The 6,370-nt window shown below is 54.2% G+C and overlaps 1 long non-coding RNA gene across 1 annotated transcript; it reads right to left on the reverse strand.

Moving 5' to 3' along the window:
* Positions 1–1,746: 1,746 nt before the first annotated feature.
* Positions 1,747–3,298, reverse strand: LOC120656546. The gene is made up of 2 exons (XR_005667943.1): positions 3,000–3,298; positions 1,747–1,977 (listed from the first exon to the last, which is right to left on the reverse strand). It is a non-coding gene; the product is annotated as an uncharacterized LOC120656546 (long non-coding RNA).
* Positions 3,299–6,370: the final 3,072 nt, after the last annotated feature.

Raw genomic sequence — 6,370 nt, forward strand, 5'->3', positions numbered from 1 at the left:
TCGCTGGTCGCTGCGTGCATGCTTCTCTACTTGCTGGCAGCCGCTGGACCGCGTGCTGTGCTCCTGCCGTTGGCCCATGTGCTGCCCTCCGCTCCTGCTGTTGGCCTGCATGCGGCCCATGTGTTGCCCTCCGTTCCTGCTGTTGGCCTGCATGCGGGAGGAAGTCAGGCACCTGCTGGCCCATGCGGCCGTGCACCTGCTAGCCGCTGCCGCTGCTGGCCCACGTGACGCCTGTGCTGCGCTCGGACGCTCGCGCACGCACCGCGCCGGCTGCTCGCTCGCGCAGCGTAGTTGCTTGCTTTGCGCTCCCCCAAATCGGTTGTCCGGTTGATTCGGTTCGGTGGAACCTGAAAACCGAAGCCGAAGCCGACCACCGAATCTGACAAAAATAAAAACAGACACCGAACCGAATAAACCGAAAAACCAACAATTTGGTTCGGTTCGGGTCGGTTCGGTTTGGTTTTTCCGGTTAAAAAATGCCCAACCCTAAGTGCCATGGCCCTAGTCGTGGGCAAAAAAAATAGCAACCTCCTCAATCTTTGGCCCAGTGGCCCAACAAAACAAGGTGAGCAGGGCACACGCGGCCAGAAGATGCACGCAGCACGACGCTGCCGCAATCGTAGTCGCATCACTGCGCCGCTGCCTCGCGCTCGCGCCCTCGCCTGGATCTCGTGCCGCCGCACGCATGCGTCGTCGTCGACCCGTCGTCCCCCATCGGCGTCGCGTCTCCCCCGTCGACCATCGGCGTTGTCCCCCGCGGCCCTCGCGCCCTCTTCCCGTCTCGCGCTCCGCTGTGGGGCCTGCAGGCAGCAGCCGCTGTCGGTCGCTGCCTCGGCGGCCACCGGCCGCCGCTGCGCTGCGCGCCGCTGCTGGGCTGCGGGCTGCACCACTGCCGAGTCAGGCAGCCGCCAGCTCGACAGGTAATTTCTCTCCGAAATCCCAATTCCCAAATACATATAAAAATTATTTGCACTGACATGAGCAATTGCCAATTGGTATTTCTGAAGCTAAAAGATGGTATCTTACATCATTTTCAAGAAATGAAGAAATTATCTAGACTAAGCACTATTTCTGGTATATTACTTTTTTACATTAAAAAAGAACTATGGAATTCTAGTTATTTCATTACATTTTAATTTATATTTTCATCTTGTCCATGTGCAGGAGGTGCCGATAGCGATGAGGAAATGGAAGATGTGACCGAATGAACGCACCAAATCTTGGCTATTTGACTAGGTATTGTATCAAACTATCAAACTTTTAATTTTAAGTTTTTTTTCGATCTGGACTTTTTACTGTAGCTGTTATTTTATATGTGATGCGTATGGGTTAGTTTTGGCCGTTGAATTTTGGCCCTAGTATTGACAAAAAGCTGGGTCCGCCAACTGGACGCAAGGCAAGTGCCCAAGTACAAGGACGGAGGGGCTGGTTGGGCGAAGCGCAAGAGGTTGCTTCGTTTCGGTCCACGCTCAAGATGGCAACGGGTAAAATCCGCGCGGATATGAGTTTGATAAACCCGCACCCGCAAGCCAAAACTCGCGCCCGCACCCGCGCCCGCAACCCGCTACGGGCATAAAACAATACCCGTACCCGCTGTCCGCGGATATCCGCATGCCCGCGGGCACACCCATGAACCCGCAAACTATGGAAAATCAAATATATAACAGCCAGCAAAAAATAACAAATAAATAGAAGAGTAGAAGCCAACAAGTAATAGTCTGATACAAGTAGAAGCCCACAAATAAATAGTCTAGTACAAGTACAAGCCAACAAATAAATAGTCTGATGCACAAAGAAAAACATACAACCATACAAGAGTTATTGTTCAACACCATTATTACATAAAAAGTTCTGTTGAACCAAGCAAATGGAAATCATATCAGTCGGAATCAGCAGTAGTGATGCAAGAATCTTCTTTCATTTCTTCCTGAATGTCTTCAAGGCAAGACCAAAAGCTATTGACCCTATCACCATCATCTACAATCAAGTTTCAAATACATTAGTAGCTGCAGTTTATAGTTCTAATATGAAAAATACAATGCAATATCCTAGGAGAGTGTGACGAAGCTAACTTTGCCCACACATCAAAGCTTCCAATATCCTAGGAGTAAGACGGCTGCGATGCTCACTCAAAACCCTTCCACTAGTGCTAAAAGCTGATTCAGAAGCTACTGTTGTGATTGGAATAGCTAGGATGTCCCGAGCAATTTGCCTCAAAGTAGGATAACGGGTTCCCTCCAACTTCCACCAACCAAGGATATCAAAATAATTATCATCATGAGGCAGGGCTTCTTCATCCAAATAGCGATCTAGCTCATTCTTACTTCGAACATAGCTATTAGTCTTCTTATTTGCAGCAAGAGTTTTAAAAATTGATAACACAGCAGCTGCATCAACTGAAGAACTAGCACCACTAGATGATGTACCCACATAATCATGTTCTTTAACTTGGTAGTGTTTCATCAAATCAGATAGCAATTCATGAGCCTCTTCCACATAAATTTCAGCATTTTCTTCACCAAAAAGGGCAATATAGCAAGCATGTAGCATTGTCATCTTAAGACGTGGATCAAGAATGACAGCAACAGCCATAAGACCATGTATATCAGTCCAATACTTGTCATATTTTTCTATCATGGCAGCAGACATTTCCCTAATTTTTCATGCCCATCATGCTCCCAAGATTTGATTTTAAGTTTGATCTCACATAATTTAGGGAAAAAAGGTTGGCTGTCACATATTTAGTACCGGAAAATAGCTCAGTGAGGTCATAGAATAATCCTAATTTATCACAAACTGTACTAGCAAATATCCAGTCATTTGGTGGTGGACAAACATAGTTCCTATCAAGCTCACCCAAGCGTTCGAAAACCTTCCTATAGGGTATAGCAATCTTAAGCATGATATAAGTTGAGTTCCATCTAGTTTTACAATCTAGTTGCAACTTTTTGACCAATTCAACCTTTTCATCTAGTGCTGTTTTCTCAAACTTTTCATACATCTTTGGTGTAGCAACCCAGTAAGCAATACTGTCTCGAATGTTTGAAACTGCACTTGCAATGACTTCCATGCCATCTTTGACGATGAGGTTGAGAATGTGTGCGCAGCACCGCATATGCAGCCATTTTCCTCTCAAAAGCATATTAGTTGCACCAAGCCTTGTCTCCATTAACCCAATCATGCTATCATTGGTGCTGCAATTGTCAAGAGTGACAGTTGATACCCTCCGATCAATATCCCAGCTTTGGAGGCACTTGTGCAATGCATCACAAATAGCTTATGCAGTATGGGGGTATGGCACATACATAAACCTGCACATAACAAAGCATAGTTCAGTTGTAAAGTTCATAATTTATAGAAAATATAATTCTGAACAGCAAGCTACAGTTGTATCAGTGCACAACATTTTCTTCTGTTGTATCAGTTGCAGCTGCTACAGCACCTGATGCTTAGGAGCCTGGAACTTGGGAGCTACTAGGTGTACTATCCATTACAACTGCAGAACAATTAACATGTTCAGATCATGCCAATACGAATAGATCAAGCATATACAAGAGCAGATCAGTGCATGCGGTTGTCAAGAGCAGATCAAGCATATACAAGAGCAGATACATACATCAGTGCATATACAAGAGCAGATCAAGCATATACAAGAGCAGATCAAGCATATACAAGAGCAGATCTAGCGTACACAAGAGTAGATCAGTGCATGCGGCTGTCACTGCAGTACATACATGAGGGCGAGTGACGGACGTACCTGTGGACGTGCAGGAGCTTCTGGTCCTGGCGTCGGGGCCTGGCGGAGCTGTGCCTGTGTAGGAGCAGAAGCTTCTGGCGTTGGGGCCTGGGGAGCAGCGGCCAAAGGGGGAGCGCAGACCGGAGGGAAACTTGCGGAGCGGTGGCTGGAGGAGAACCTGGCGGAGCACCGGCCGGAGGGGGAGCGCAGACCGGAGGGGATCTGCTGGCCGCCGAGACGCCGAGTCGAACACACACTGCTGGCCGCCGAGACGCCGAGCCCGCCAGGGAGAGCGCCGGCCGGAGAGGGAGACGCCGACCGGAGGGGAGAGCGGCAGCCGGAGGGGAGCCGGCGGCCCTGGAGGCCGAGCGCGGAGCGCCCGAGGGGGCGATGGGGTTTGCGGCTGGGAGCCTGGGACCGGGAGTCGGGGACTCGGGGAGTCGGGGTGGGTGAGTCACGAGTGGCGGCTGGGAGCCTGGGAAACCCTAGAAACTCTGATATATACAATATACTCATGTATTTCGACCCACATGTCAGCGGGTATGCGGGTTTGCGGGTTCGGGTATTAAATTTTGAAATCCGTTAGTAAATACCCGTCGGGTTTGAATTCGTACCCGCGCCCGCGGGTACGAACCCATACCCGAATCCGCGTCCAACGGGTTCAGTGTCCGCGGATTTGCGGGTTTTTTCTACCCGTTGCCATCTTGAGTCCACGCAAAGGCGCCTGCACCAAGCAGGCAAGCATCCTCCGCTATTCATTTCTGCGGCCAGCCTACCAGACCTGTTCGGCTGCGCTTGTCTGGCTGGGCTGGAGCTAGCCGGCGCTGGTTCCGTCGAACTGAAAATCAACGCCGTTAGGTAGCGAACATCTGCTCACGCGTGGGATGCGTGCATCTGCGCTCCTCCCAACCACCCGGGATCCACCGAGCTCCGCCATCGACCTCCATCCCGCCGCGCGCTCGCCGGCCACATCCCGTACGCCGCCGCCGGGAGCGTCGCAAGGAGCCACGCCGCCCCCTGCTCCCTGCCGTGCAGCCCCCTTGCTCCTCCGACGCGCGCGCCCTCGCCGGCGGCCGCTACTCCGCCCCGCCCCCGACACGGCCGCTCTGCTCCGCCCCGGTCGTGGCCTCTGCTCTGCTCTGCCCCGCCGCAGCCCGGCCGCCAGAGGGAGCGGGGGCGGGCCACCGCCGCGCGTAGGCCGCTCGCGGCCGCCAGCCCTGCCGTGCAGCCCCCTTGCTCCTCCGACGCGCGCGCCCTCGCCGGCGGCCGCTACTTACTACTTCCGCCCCCCCCCCACCCGCCCTCTCTGCTCCCCCCGGTCGTCCTCTGCTCTCTGCTCTGCCCCCGCAGCCCGGCCCCAGAGGAGCGGGGCGGGCCACCGCCCGCGTAGGCCGCTCGCGCCGCCGCCAGCGCCACTCGGCCCACCCTCCCTCGCCTCGCACAGCGCCGCGCGTGGCTGCCCGTGCCTCGCCACCACCAGTGCCGGGGGAGGGAGGGAGGGGCCGTGTTGCACGAGGTTCGGGTGGCGCGCGGCTGCGAGCACCCGCGCGGTGGCGGTGGCCTCCTCGGCGCAGGCGGGGCGCACGAAGCGGAGCAGCGCGACGGCCTCCCCGGCGCTGAGTCCGGCACGGTACAGCGTGCTGTGCGCCGACTTGGCGACGACCTCCCTGGGTGCCTCGAGGATGGCGGCGACCGTGAGCGCCTCGCCCCCGGGGAACCGCACGAGTGCCTCCTCCCCGCCGGCGACGTACCCGGCGGAGCCGCGTGCTTGGGTTGTTGCTGGGGCGCGACAGGGGAGGGGGAGAGAGGGGCAGAGGGGATGGGAGAGGATGGAGGAGACAAAAAAAAATAATTCTCTCTTTTCCGTTAACAGAAGATGAGCGACGTTGGGAGGCGCGGACGGAATCAGCTCCAGCCCAGCCAGACAAGCGCATCCGATCAGGGCAATGCCAAGATCTGGGAACAGCAAATCCAATCTGATTGTTGATGCTTTAACCAATTCGATGTGTTATGTGTATATTTGTAAATGTTAATCTCTACTACTAAAAAGAATAATTGGGAGAAAAAATTTTGTTGCGACCCTAGACCCCTCCAAGATCTGGGAACAGCAAATCCAATCTGATTGTTGATGCTTTAACCAATTCGATGTGTTATGCGTATATTTGTAAATGTTAATCTCTACTACTAAAAAGAATAATTGGGAGAAAAAATTTTGTTGCGACCCTAGACCCCTCCCCGTGGTGGCTCTGTCGTGCGATGATCTGCACCCTTCAGTCCAAACACTTCGATCCCGTACGTCCGTCCATCACCCACATCCTAACCAGCTCCCTGTCGTCGCTCGCACGCGACCTCGACTCCCCCGTCCCAGGCCGTCACACGCGACACTGCCTTCCCCACGACCACCAGAGCGCCCTTGCCGACACCGTCGCGCCGATCTGCTCGAACTCGACCGCTCCTGCGACCCTGCCTCCATCAATCTGTAGTCGCTCCGCCCGCCGGCGCCCTTGCCGACGCCGTCACGCCCGATCGATCTGCTCGAACGCGACTGCGTCTCCACCGCCCAACCGCGACCCCGCCCTCCCCCCAGCCTCCTGCCCATCCGCTCCCGTCCCCTCCTGATCCCGACTGCTCTCC

This window comes from Panicum virgatum, chromosome 1N (assembly GCF_016808335.1).
Source record: "Panicum virgatum strain AP13 chromosome 1N, P.virgatum_v5, whole genome shotgun sequence".
Classification (NCBI taxonomy): Eukaryota; Viridiplantae; Streptophyta; class Magnoliopsida; order Poales; family Poaceae; genus Panicum; species Panicum virgatum.